Here is a 15,069-nt window from a genome sequence, read left to right as displayed (position 1 = left end):
ACATCACTACACAAAATACAATTTTAAATTCTTAGCGGAGCTATGAATGTATTAATTTTACAATGATGATTTTTTTTTTTTCATTTTTGTGTCTTTGGGGTAGTAAAACGGCTTCGATTTTCTTCAACAGTATGTGTTGTTCGATGGGAAAGTGAATCTAGTTGGTGCATTCCGGAGGTCAAATTTTAAAATTCTCAATAGTTTTCAAAAGTGCCGCGGCGGGAAAAACAACATAAAAATTAAGGAAAGACGGGAATTTTTCGACAAAATCGATTTTGGTTTTAGATGTAACTCTAAAACAAAAGAACGTATATACACGAAATGTTAACTGATTGTTTATATTTGCATTTTCTATACACGATGACAATTTTCAAAATATTTTGATTTGTTTTGAACTGTTTATAAACATTTTCAGTTTCCAATTTTATTATTTTATTTTCTATGAATGTCAATAAAACATTATTTGTTGCGTAAAAAAGTACAAAGCTCCTATTATATTGTTACAGTGACGTTTGAAAAATATTAAAAGTCCTTAGTCACTGTTTTTTTTTATAAGCATTTAAAGTTCAAATCTTGACAAAATACGGAAAATCGTGAAAATTAGCAAATTATTTTGAGTTGAGAATTCATAAAAATGTTTCTTTTTAAATCTAAGATTTAAAAATGTAATACAAGATTATTCATAAGTCCACCTACCTTTATCAAAAAAAAAAAATATATCTACAAGCAAATCAAATTAAATTTTTATGAGCGTTTGAAATTCATATTTTTACATTATTGTATATTCACTTGATTTCTCATGTAACGGTTTTATTATTTTGTTGTAATTCAAAAACGAATAACTGTAGATACATGAAAATTAACTGAATATTTATTTATCAACTCATATATACTTGATAAAATTTTCAAAATATTTTGACTTGTTTTGAGCTGTTTACGGACAATTTCATATTTCATTTTTTTTTATTTTTTTTTCTATGAATATCAATAAAGTGTTATCTGTTGGGCCAAAAAGTGTAGAAATGTAATTCAAGGCTCCTGATATATTGTTACAATAGCATTTGAAAAATATTAAAAATACATAACACAATTTTTTTTTATAAGCATTTGATAAAATTTATAAAATTTGAAATTTAATAATTATTTTGTAGTTAAAAATGTATTAAATGTTTAAATTTTATAGCTAAGGATTGAAAAATTAAAACAAGGTTCCTGATGCAGACAAACAGAGGCTGCAAGGACCAAATACAGCATACCAGAATTTCTATACCAATCACTAGGACCAAACGAATCTGCCATCAAACAGACACTAAATCTCATAAAGGAACTTGAAATTGAAAATTTATTGTAAACAAGTGATTATATAACATGTAAAAACTAATCTGTGTAAAAACTATATGAAAATCAATTTTATATAAAATAAATATAAACAATGTCAGCCAATGGCCACCGCTGCCGAGGCTTATTCTAATAAAAAAAAAATATAAAAACAAGGTTCCGCGTAAATAGGTTATAGTATATAAATTACTTTATTCACTTTTATTACTATTGGTCGTGTTGAGCGCTTCACCGCTCACACGCCGTCGGCGACCCGACTTGGCCTTTGCCGTTCGAGCCGCCCAAGCGCCATTGACGAGACGTCGGTAGCGTACGCGGCAGTTCGGTTAAGGTTTTACCTGAATAAATTATTAACATTATTTTTTTCCAAACAGTTTTTATAGGTATATAACAAATTAGTTAGTCTCAAATTTAGTCTACATTCACAGTGTTTAATCTGGTCATCTATAAAGCCTCTTCGGCCCGTAATAAATTCTGGTTATAATCGATGGACGACGATACACAATATCGATTATGGCAGACGTTTAGCAATGTTCTAAATGAGCAAAAAAAAAAACTGAAACTATGATTATGTCTTATTACGCCTTATATCTTATGTCTTTGTCATATTCAACGATTTATTTTATATCTATTAAATATGACCGCAACAATTGATCTGCCATCATATGTGTCACTGTGTGTATCAAAGTGGTGGCAAATATGAATTTTTTTTTTTTGTATAAAAAAGAAATTTCAGGGGGGGGTCAGACCCCTAGAACACTACTCCTGCGTACGCCAGTGACGAGACGTATTCGGTGTCCCGACGACGTCAGCGTGTTGGCCATCATTTACCGTGGTACCACAGGACATCAGCGACAGTGCCATGCCAACCTCCGCGGTGCCTTTGCCGACCGGTATTTATACAGTAGTCACTCGATAATAAATTCGAAATTGAGGGACCGAGTTAAAAATTCGATTTATAGAGGTTTTCGATTTATGGAGTTTTTCGAATAATCGAGGGAAAACAAATTAATTCGAATTAAAGAGTTGTGAACAATTTTAATTTTTATGTATATATGTATTACATTTATTTATCATACATACATATTATTATATTTTACAATTATTAATTGACATAATAAATAATAATACGATAAATAATACGATTAAAGTCTAGATTAGGTAGGTAAGGTACTAAGGTACGATAATATTTAACCACCATCGTTATATAGTTTCATTACGAGTACCTACGTCAAATAGATTGTACATAATCTTTATATGTACATACATAATATGAACTTACATATAATCGCGTTAAAAGAAATTCGAATTGTAGAGGGGACCGAAATACAAGTATTTTCTTCTAATTATAGAGGTTTTCTCAATGGACTCATGCCTTTAGTTCGATTTATGGAGTTTTTCGAATTATCGAGAGACTACTGTATTATCATTATTTTTATTTGCAGTCGTGATTGATATCACTCTCTATCAGTGTTGTAAAAAATTCTTTTAAAAAGTATTTAAGTAATTACTCAAATACTTGTAAAATAAAATATCTAAAATACCACCCAAATACTATAAAAAGTTTAGTAATACTCAAATACTTTTTAGAAGTAGGTATTTGAAATAATCGTAAAATACCAAAAAAAATTCTATTTAGTTCTAATATAAATATTGTTATAATAAAAAATGCGTTTATTGCATTTTAAGAACGTGATTCGTTCAATAATCAAAATTCTGATCAGTCTGTTAGTTCTTTTTTAGTGATAGTTCCACCACAATAATGCACTTTTCTCTACAGCGATATATACCTATTAGAACTATATAGAGAGGTATGTATTTAGATATCCCACACCGTCGTCGATCGTCGTCGACGATAAACGATAATGATAATATTGATAACTATTTTCTTGGTAAATAGGCAGTAATAATATATAAAGTTAAAGCATAATAGCTGTTAAGCAAAAGCTTATTTCATAATACATAATTTGTTTTAATAAGCTTATTCTGATACAGACGCACCGTGTACGTCGATGATTGGAGAAAAAAAACATTTAATTAAGTTACTATATCTAATCGACGTAAACCGATATCGAATTGTTATTATATAATAATATAATATTGTTATAACGTCGAAGGATAAACACGACGGAACGGTTTTTTTTATTTAACAAGGGTTATAAATAAAAACAAATTAAGAATTAAAAGAATAAAAAAAGTATTTAAAATACCATTCTAATTTTTCAAAATAAAAAGTATTTAAAAAAAAGTAGGTATTCAGTACAGAAAAAAGTATTTGAATACTTTTACCCAAACACATTAACTCAAATACTTTACAAAACTGCTCTCTATTAATATTGTTTTGTTTCGTGCTCGGTTGAAAATACGTCTTCGCCAGCCATACTTTTTACATTCGTCGTGTGTCCGCCAATGTTGAGTTCAGCACAAATTTTTTGTTCATCGGTTGCAGCTCGGCCAAATGCCTGCAGATAATAGCCGACAACGCAGCACGTGATAAGAACAAAAAAGTCGTATCGTATGCGAAAGCGGCAAATTCCTAGGTACCTGCAGTTTTCCACGTTTAATAGGTTTGTTATCAACAAGTTTTTACAAGATCGACATTTTTAAATAACTACCTACCTACTTTCATAAAATACTAATTTTGGCGCAAATTATATCTGTCGTTTTTACGGCTTCAGCGCTTATGACATATTTTGGGTACCTATATAACAGGTTAGATTGGCCTACACATTTTGGCGCAAATGAAATGTCGTTTATGTACCTTTGGCGCTCATGTCATACAGGCCCCCAATTCAAGTCATACGAATCGTCCTATATTCGCGATCGCCCGCTACGTTTTTTATAAGTAACAAATAGTATTTTATTATTTGGTAACGAAAATGTTCAACTACATAACTGTAAAAGTAATTGTTTTAAGAAACATTATTTTGCCTAGAAAAAAATAAATTTGCATTAAAATCCGAAAATTAGGGGGCCTCACTACCACGTATTTTTTTGTCAAAAACTACCGTCTCTAATTCCAACGATACGTGCCGACAATTATCACGATTTTTATTCTGAAAAAATATTCAGATTGTCCGTAATATATACAAGGAAACGGTCGAGCCACATTTTTAATTTTTGTAATTTAAAATGCAATAAAAATTGTAAAAAATTCAAAAAAATTCAGAATTTCCAACTTCAATATTTAATTAACTAAATACAATTTTAAAAATGTACCTCGACCGATGCCTCGTAGATGTTGTGGAAAAAAAGAATATTTTGTCAGAATACAAATCGAGTTAATCGTTGCGACGTATTGTCTGTACCGCTACAATTGACCCGCATGGACGCCACACACAATCATTTATAACTAACACATAGGGTGGCGACAACGAGATTAGAAATTGCCTAAATGATTCTCCTTAAATCAATGCGGGGGCCTCGGCCCTTAGGTAGTAATAATTAATAATTAATGCTCAAATTTCTAATATTAATTATTCTGAGAAATAAATATAAGATATTCAAATTTATCACGTTGCACTATGTAGCTACCTGCATAATAGTTACCTATGAATATAACATTATACATAATAGTTTATATTGGTATTACTATAGGTATGAGTGAATCTTTTATGATTGAACTCATTATTATTTACATGATTTCTAGTCGTTAATTAAAATACAATATTATATTTTAAATATATATATTTATTTATTATTTTTTTTTATCCTCAATATTTTTTAAGGTTTTACTTTTTTGAATGACAACATACGGTTATAATTTCGTATTCCAAAGCGGAATAGTGTTCTAAGTACCTATATTTATACGAACAAATCAAAGTTAGAACCGAGTAGTTATGAGTTATAAAGTATTTATAGCTTAGATGAGTGGAGTGGAGTGGTACGCGCGATTACCTTGCTCTAACGCAAAATGTTATACTCTACTTCTCCGCTCATCTAAACTTTAAAATATAAGTACTTATGAGTTAAGCTCATACACTATGCTTATCCATAGACGGATATTTGGGGGCTTGAGGGGACTAAGCCCCCCAGAAGTTCAAACTATAAGTCTTAGCCCTCCTGGCCCACAACATTTTAAAGTGACTAACTATACAATAATTGTTAAATTCATTTTTAATAACTGAATTAAAAAATAAATTATAAAAAAATAGTCTGTGATAAAAATTAAATTAAATTCGTAAGATTTTACTTACTTATAATCATAAATTGGAACGATTGTAATTATGTAGTATTAATAATAAGTAATAATACCCGCATAGGTTTATCAGAAATCGTCCACGTCGCGTACTGTATCATCCCGGTTTCGATGAAATTACATATTAATATGTTATGGAGGTAACTATACTATGTGACTTATACATTTTGTACGAGGCACCTCTTATGGATTTTCCGACTTTATTTGAACCCTTAAATTCGCCATTAGTTATAAATCTAAATTAAAAATGAATAGCTTAATAATTTCTGTTTAGAATACTTCTAAAATGTTAAAGATAAGGCACATCATTTTTTTTGTACTTAATTATGGTAAAATTATTATTTAGTATGTCGAACTTTGTAAATTGTCTTGTTGAAATAAATAATTGCGAGCGGCTCAAGTACAGTGGAACATAATATAGGTGTAATGAGCATATAATGCCCCTATATTCCCCCCGAGGAAATCGCTTGTTCGCTTGATCGATGAAAGCTTGCAACGCACGACGATTATGTTCGTCACCGCGGCACTCGGTGGTTCAAAAATCAAAATAGTTGGCCAATATTCGATGTTTAGAATTTGAAAATACTCAAATAAAGATAATACAATTGTTTTGTATACTACCCAAGGCGTATAAATATGTAAAACTTATTGCAAAATATTATTGGTTATACTCATAAAATAGTACAAAACTAGAAAAAATATAGTTTTTTTTTACAATGATATTTCGTCAATAATCGACATAATATAGTTAAATTGTCTACAATAAATTAAATAAAATAAAATTGAAGTGTTCATCAAATATTGTTATGGCCCGCATATGGTCATTGAAATGTACAATGTTACAAATAATAAGATAATAAATCTTTTTTAAACAGTAATTTAATTATTTTTTTCATCGAGATACACGACGATATTTACAACACCAGTTGAATCACGTTCTACTGATTACAAAAATAGCATCATTACTGACTCATATTTGCTCGTTACTTTGAAGTGAGCTCTTGAAGTAGAGCACTAAAGATGTAACCCTATTTATAGTGCCTTTCTTGAAGTTTGAAAGTTTGAAAATGTAAAAACGTATTTCATTATGGTTTTGGAATAAAAATTAAAAATTGAAGTCCGATAGTAGGTAAGAACCGTTCACTACTAAGCTAATAATAATAAAAATGAGCTACTATCAATAATAATGAATAGTTTATAATAATAACTATAATAAGAGTACCTAAGGACGTAACAACACAATTAATATTGTTTACTGTGTGTCTGTGTAGAATGTAGATAATAATTAAAATGTGGTTTAGCAAAAAACCATTAAAATATAAAAAAATGTGAAGATATAAAATTAAACATAATATTATTATAAAGAATAACACACTTTTAAATTTCGTACTACTTTAATGTCGTAGTACACACAATTTTAGGAACTACCTATAATACTATATACGAAAAACGATTCTGAGCGTAGACGGTTTGTCCAACTAGGATATTCTTTATTAGGTATATTTATATTGTTATTATTAATATAATAGCCGGTTAAGTTGAATAATAATTATTTCATTGATTATAATATTTGTAGTATACTTTGAAGTTTCAAGTACCTACGAACAAATTCTTTAAAATTGAACATAAAACTAAAATCGTTCTTGTTTGTTTAAATATCTAATTTCGTTCAAATTTGAACATAAAATAACTACGAAAAACTGCGTTTTTATATTTTTTAGTTACAGAATAAACTACTTAAGTGGAACATTGTTTAAAATTTCAATCCTTAGCTACAAAAGTTGAACAATTTATACATTTTTAAATATATTAAGTTTGATAAATTTAACAAAATTTGAACATTAAATACCTAGATAATTATAAAAAAAAATGTGTGAGTATGTAGGTATGTATTCTAAATATTTTTCAACAGCCACTGTAACAATATATTTGGAGTCTTGTATTGAATGTCCAAGCTCTCTGACCCCACAAATACAATTTTATGGACGTTTATAGAAAAAAAAAAAATGCCCGTTAACAGCTCAAAAAGAGTCAAATTATTTTCAAAATTTTATCGTATATAGAAAATGCTAATATTCAGTAAGAATTTCATTTATCTACAGTCATTTGTTTTAGAGTCACACCAAAAACCAAAATCGACTTGTTCATAAACCGATTTTGAGTAAAAATGTCCGTCTTTCCTTAATTTTGTTTTTTCCGGTGTTTTAGAAAAATAATTAATTTTAAACTTTGACCTCTCGAATACTCCAACAAGATTCACTTTTCCATCGAATTAATATTTAATATAAAATTCCTCAAGAGTTATGATTTATGTTTTTTGAATAATGTTTATGTTTTATTGTAATTCAAAAACGAAGAACACACACAGTGTTCGACTTCAATTTCTCTTCATCTGAAAACCAAACGAAAATATTTTATTTACACTAGGTACTTTATAGTCTACTGAGTGCTGATATTCATAAATCTTGAAAAATTATTTTAATCCTTATAATTTAAAGGTGGACAAGTGGGTGTCGCTCTGCTGTACATTATAGGTTACACGTGGGTCACTGAAATGGATGATGTCGTTGTATAAGAAAAACGATTCTGAGCGAACACGGTAGGTCAGCCTATGATATTACTAAGTATATTTGATGATATTGTTGTGAATAAAGTAATTTATCGATAATCTATTTACGTGGAACCTTGTTTTAAATTTTCAATCCTTAGATATAAAAGTTCAACATTTTGTCAAAATTCGAACTCCTGTATTTCCTAAATATTTCTTTTGTTTTTCACTGCGCTTTTGAAAACTACTGGAAAATGTTTACTTTTGATCCCCCAAAGTGCCAACTAGATTCATTTTCCTATCAGAAAAGATACTGTTTAAGAAAATCTAAGCACTTTTACTCTCCTAAAAGGTGATGACAGACACAACAAAAAAAAAACACACACACATTATTTCATAAAATACTAAATATGCTAAATATGCTCTAAAAACGTCAAAATTTCAAAATAATTTCAACTGGGCCAATCTAATGTTTTTACTTGTTAGCTTTAATATTAGAGTGAATTCACCTATCTATTAATCTATTATTCATCTTAAAGTTATGAAAATTATTTGTGTTAGTGCGTTGATTTTTTGTACAATTTTTTAATTTATCTGAGATACCTATTTATGCATTATTATTGGTTAATCTTAAAAAACCAACATACCTACAAACAGTGGCGTAAATTGGGCTAAATTCTTATGGTTGCAATAAGTTTCTAGGTTGGACAGACTTTTGGAAGCCTAGCCCCCACAACCCCCCCCCCCCTAAAATGTTTTATTTTATTCTATTTTTAACATTACAAGTACCTAAACTCAATTAAACTATTTTAACCTTAAAGGCTTAAATACATATTGTCATATTGTATCTATTGGTAATTGGTATATATTATGAATATATGCACTGTAATTAATACAGTAATAATTACTTACTGACTACCTACTTTCAATAAAATATGTATAATTTTCTTAAAGAATATATGAATACCTACATAAAATACAACAATTCTTTTATTTTATAAGATTTATATTTTAGATAAGAGCTGCCATTTAGATTTTTATAATATGTACTATTTATATTTGTATTTGTATGTTTAAATACATATTTATCACTTTTACATAAAATAAATTAACCAAAACATTTACTATTATTTATTTAATGTATGAAACAAATTACAGTATTTTCACTTTAGTTAAGGTAGAAGTATTTAACAATATATCCTGAAATATTTAATGATATTAAATTAATATAAATATAATTTCAATAATTTGTATATGAATACTAAATATATGATATCAAATAAATTATTCACTATATTTAGGCACCATTTTTAATCTTTTTCCTGGGGAATGGTGGTTTTCTTCAGATAAGCTAACATTTTTCTCTACATTTGTATTAGTAATTTTCTAATAAGCAGGTACAACAATTAGTACCAAAATAATACAAAAAACATATAACAAAATAAATTTAATTTGCTCAATGATATAATATTAGCATAATAATTAATTTAAAAATTAACTTACAGATCGAATATAAATTGTTTTATTTGTCAAAATTGTAGTTTTAATATAATATAAATTAGTAATATATTTTTATGGTTATTTTAAACTTAATAAATACTAAATATGTGTATTAAACAATTTTACGAATTTAAAGAAAAAATACACTTAGAATTTTTGATATTTTTACAATAAATTTATCCATTGTCGAAACACTTTTAATTTTGAATCGTTCACGGATAAGAAATAAATACAAGTGTCAAAAATAAATGAATGTATAAAACAAATAATAATTTTAAATTATGAAAGACGTTTTCATTATCAGCTGCAATTGAGACTTGACTTGGAACTCGAGTCGGCTGATCATAATAAAATATAAATATACATATTGGTATAATAATAGAAAATGGTTAGTAACAAAACTATAAATAAATGTGGAAAGGATATAATATTATAACAATTCCAGTGCTTTAAAACAAAGTTAAACATTGGTTCTTAAAATATAAATTAGTTAATTTATTATTATATTGATATTACATTTTTTTGAAAACTAAAATTGGGATTTTTGGAGTCGCATAAAGATACTCTTGCGACCCTATGATATTTTCAGAAGTTGCAAGTAACCACAGAATATTGGTTCTGTTGAAATTATTTAGGAATTTTTGTATTTTTAGTGCATATTATAGAATTTTTTTAAAATTTTACAGCATATTTAGGATTTTGTTAATTTTAAAGATGTTTGAACAATTCAACAAATCGAGAAACACAAAATAATAAATTGTCCAAGACTTACTAAAATCAGCATTCAGCAGGCAGTAAAGTAGTGTAAATCAAACATTTTCTGATGAAGAGGAATTCAAATACCGAAATGCCACCAACTTCTCTTATCAATAATTAAAATAAAATGATCAGTATAATATATAAAATATGAATTATCATTTAATTAAAAACAATAAATTAGAAATTATTGTTTTTTTTTTTTAAAAGCATATTTTAAAATTTTTTAAGGCATAATTGCATACATATTTAGTGGTATTATAGCGCATACAATTGGCGGTCCTACTGACAGTGTTGGGTAAATTACTTTTGAAAAGTAATAAAATTACATTAGGTACTCGTTAAATTAAACATTTTTATTTAAATATTACATTAAAAAAGTAGCGCATTACAAACAATGTTACGTTTTTTAAAATTAAATAACAAAATCAGTCCATACAACTAATGGTATAAATGTATAGTATTATAAATTTAACTAGTATATAGGTACATTATAATATAGCAGAATAGGTTTTTAGGTATTATTGATGATGTACATGGACACATGGTTAATAACCTACTATATGTTATACATGAACAAATGGAATAGTATTATACTGTTCATCTGGTGATTAGCTAGGCTGGGCCAGTTAATTATTTTTTTTAACTTGTTAAGTTAATATAGTAATATGTAAGTTAAGTTTAAAGTTAAAAGTAACTTTTTTTTTATTTACTTGTAAAAGTTACAAATTAACTAGAAAATAAAAGTAACTTAGTTGAAAATCTGTTACCTTTTTTTAAGCTAACAAATATAGTATTTTAATAGAGGTATTACAGTTTTAAATAAACATATATATTAATGTTAATTGCTATACCTAAATACAAAATTTTTTTCAAAAATTATTTATGATTGTAAAAACATAAATAAAATAATTTACATTATATTAAAATGTTTACAATAAAATATCTACAACTTTTGAGAGCAATGCTCGTGAATTGTGATGTTGTTACATTACATAATTAGATAAAAATACATACTTATAATTTATATAACTTAATTTAAATAAAATAAAATAGAACAACAAGACAAAATAAATACAAGAAAATTAATGTTACATTTGAAATTTCTTTTCACACTATTCCATTCTTTATTTTTTATATATTATTTCCTTACATTTAAATTATTAGTGAAAATAACCATAATTTAATTTGTTTTTTTATACATGTAATTCTAAGATTCACAATTGAAGGGAGTAAAAGTTTTTTTAATATGTAATGGCATTGAAAAATTAACTATAATATTTTGGACCTATATAGTATTATACAATAATATTTCCAGTGTTATGTAGTAGCGTAACGCAAATTACAAATTACTGTAACGCAATTACTTTTTTAGTAACACAGCAGTAATTTTATAACATTTTACTTATAGTAACACAATCATAACAAAATTACTTTTGAAAAATAATTTCTATAAGTAATACTAACAAGTTATTTTTCACATTATTAAAATAATAGTTTTGAATATATTACAAAAACAAGCCGTTAGGATATCCCAGAAAAATTAAAAATCAATTATATTTATTTTTGACTCCGATAATAGTTAACAATATTACTAAACATTCCAGGAATAAATGTTATCACTTTATTAGCAGAAAAAAAGGAGTTAGGTTTAAAAATAAAATTATTTTAATAAAACTTAATTATGATTTATGAGTTATGACTATATTATATAGCCATATAGGTGAGGTAATTGTACATTTGTACATAATACTATAATAAGTCTATTATCACTAGGTCTATGATTGTAAAATATATATATAATTGAATCATAAGAATTAAATATGGTTAAAAAAAAAAGATAAAAAAATTGACGTTATTTGTAACGCACTACTTTATTAATGAAAAAGAATGTAACGTGATCAATATAATAATTTTAGGTAACGCAAATGTAATTTAAATAAAAATATTTGAAGTAACGAGTAATGTAATTTCATTACTTTTTAAAAGTAATTTACCTAACACTGGATATTTCCGATTAATTTTTTTTTATAAAGTTTATTTTTACAAAATAGAAAATATTATTTTAAATTTGTGATTTTAGGAAAATAAATTGAATTACTGTCTTGGGACGGTTGACAAAAGTGAACACTTCTACTAATATTTCTTACGTAGAAAAATAATCATCTTCTTCAAAAGTTTTTCCATTCCTTGTAGCTCGATACTTTTTGCATTTACGCAAATTTTTTTCACTAAGCAAATAAAAATAAATTGATATAAAACAAGACATAGGTAATATATAAACATTTTTATCTAAACATAGATAGATATAAATAAATATGTATATACACACCTTTGTAAATTGTCAAAAGGGAGTCCTGTGATTCACTTGGCAAATGTTTTAGTGCAGTACGTATTCTTTTTGACGTTATACATGGGATTTTCTTTCAACTCTAAAATTACATTATAGCGTTATTAAAATATTTAAATCACTAAAAATATATAAATATAAACATTCATGTATAAAGATTCAACGTATAAATCAATCAAATTTTTTTATATTATAACCATTAAAAATGTAAGTAGGTATTTAAACATTCATAAAGTTTGAACACAAAATATTATAATATGGTTATAACTAGTGTTGTTAAAATACGGTATTTTATTTTATTTTTGTATTATACTGTATTATACCTTGTATTATACCGGTATTAAACTTTGTATAATACTATTGTATTTAAGTAGGGTATAATAATTTTTGTATTATACCGTATTATACATATTTTATACGGTATAAAATCCTGTATTTAAATATATAATATACAATTATACAATTTAAACTTGATTACCATTGTCCATTTCCTATTTGAAAATCGAGTCTTATTAATACAAATAAAATAGACAATAGTAATATAAATTAAATTCAAAAGTAATAACAAAGTCAACAAGTAAAGTAATAATTAACAATTTTAATAAATATAAATAACTCTTTTGGTTTTTTTTTCTAAATAATAACTAAAATAAATGTTTAATGTAAAATATTAAATAAGTAACAAAAGTAAATAGTAATCCTTTATAGGTTATTGTAACAATTTTAACACTTAAGTCTTTTAGTTTCCTGTTTAGTATAAAAAAAAAATAATAGAAAATAAAATAAAACCTTTTTTGTTTGTAAATACAAAATAAATAATAATAGATTTTTAATAATCGTCTTCAGAATCAGATAGACATAAATTTACCAAAAAAGTTTTATACAGATTTTATACCATTGTATAAAATAATTCTATACAGCGTGTATAATACCAGTATAATAAAATTGTATACATTTGTATTATAAAAATTTACATCACTAGTTATAACACATGATACGATCAATATCAAAAATGTCAATCCTATGTAAAGAATTATTAAACACATAATACAATATATACTACTACAATTTGAACTTGGCGCATTTATGATACAATGAGTATATTGAATATCAATAAGGTAGAAATATTAACCAACACAGGCTGAACAAACTCGTTACACGCGCATTCTGCTCAGTGGATTTTCTATTCCTTGCACTTATACAAGATGGTATATACATAGATTATAAATAACGTTATATACATACCTTTGTTGATAGTCAGGATTTGATGCATTTGTTGAACGACACATTTTTTCTTATTATTTTTTTACGCTGTAGATACTCTCTTTGACCTTGTTTTCTTATTTTTTTGACACTAAACATTAAAAATCAAAAACAAGTAATAGAAATTAAAACAATAGCAAGTTTTACTTTAATACAAAATGTTTTATTAATTATTATTATAGAAACTTTATGCAACTAAATAATTGAAATAGATAAGTATATTTTCAATATAAACTTACTAAGCTATGATTTCATTGTTTGATGATTCTGCATGGTGGTTGGTGAGGTACCGTTGAGGAAGGTATATCAGTTATAAAATATGTCAAATAATCATATCAATGACATTAATTATTATTTTAGTCTTAAATCATAATTCAATTTTATTTTTAAATCTCAAGTCTTTTATTTTCCGCTAATAACATAAATTCCTGAGGTATTCAATAATATTGTTGAGTATTTTCAAAAAAAATTCGGAATCGATAGTTAATTCAATTGATTTTTTTCCCTTTTTTTCGAATACCTTAGCGTAGTGAAAAGAGTAATGTTATAATAGTAGTAATATAGTAGTATTATTCTTTGTCCTGTGATCCTAGCGTCTAGGTTTTGGAGTTTTGTCGTTGACAACATATTTTAATGACGTAAGTAATGCCTTACGCCGTGGAAGTTACTTTTCAAGTATATAGTTACACAATTGCGTTAATTCAAATAAAATGTAATGGAACATTACTGCACCGTTATTGAAAGAGTAATTTCGTTACAGAAATTTGTAATCTGCGTTGCGTTACTAACCAACACTGCCTACTGATAACGTTTTTGCGGATAGCTGTGAAGTTAACAGACATGTTGTACTTACCGCTTGTACAAGTTGTACTCATAACAATAAAGTCCTAATTATTACTAATGGTCGTCGGTAGCACGGTATCGTTTTAATTTAATATTATTAATTTAAAACACTTCTGGCATTTCTATGAATGTTTGTGACGTGATAAGACGTATTATAAAATGTGTGATAAACAACAACTCTATGCCGGGCGATAAGAATGATGATAATAATAATAAGTAATGACAACAACAATAATATTATTGGTGACAAAAATATTGTAATAATATTATATT

General features: G+C 26.4%; 1 long non-coding RNA gene across 3 annotated transcripts; it reads right to left on the bottom strand.

Annotated features, from left to right (window-relative positions):
• Window positions 1–9,799: 9,799 nt before the first annotated feature.
• LOC100571348 lies at window positions 9,800–14,923 on the bottom strand. 3 transcript variants are annotated; one of them, XR_003840254.1, is made up of 6 exons: window positions 14,193–14,923; window positions 13,936–14,044; window positions 12,673–12,772; window positions 12,442–12,571; window positions 10,357–10,441; window positions 9,800–9,922 (listed from the first exon to the last, which is right to left on the bottom strand). It is a non-coding gene; the product is annotated as an uncharacterized LOC100571348 (long non-coding RNA). The 3 variants fall into 3 exon arrangements; XR_003840253.1 differs by having other exon boundaries at window positions 9,800–10,441; window positions 14,193–14,916; XR_119084.4 differs by lacking the exons at window positions 9,800–9,922; window positions 10,357–10,441 and having other exon boundaries at window positions 12,352–12,571; window positions 14,193–14,916.
• Between the last annotated feature and the right edge of the window lie 146 nt (window positions 14,924–15,069).

This window comes from Acyrthosiphon pisum, chromosome X, assembly GCF_005508785.2.
Source record: "Acyrthosiphon pisum isolate AL4f chromosome X, pea_aphid_22Mar2018_4r6ur, whole genome shotgun sequence".
NCBI lineage: Eukaryota > Metazoa > Arthropoda > Insecta > Hemiptera > Aphididae > Acyrthosiphon > Acyrthosiphon pisum.
Note: the sequence above shows the minus strand (reverse complement) of the source record. Positions and strands in the feature narration are given on the sequence as shown.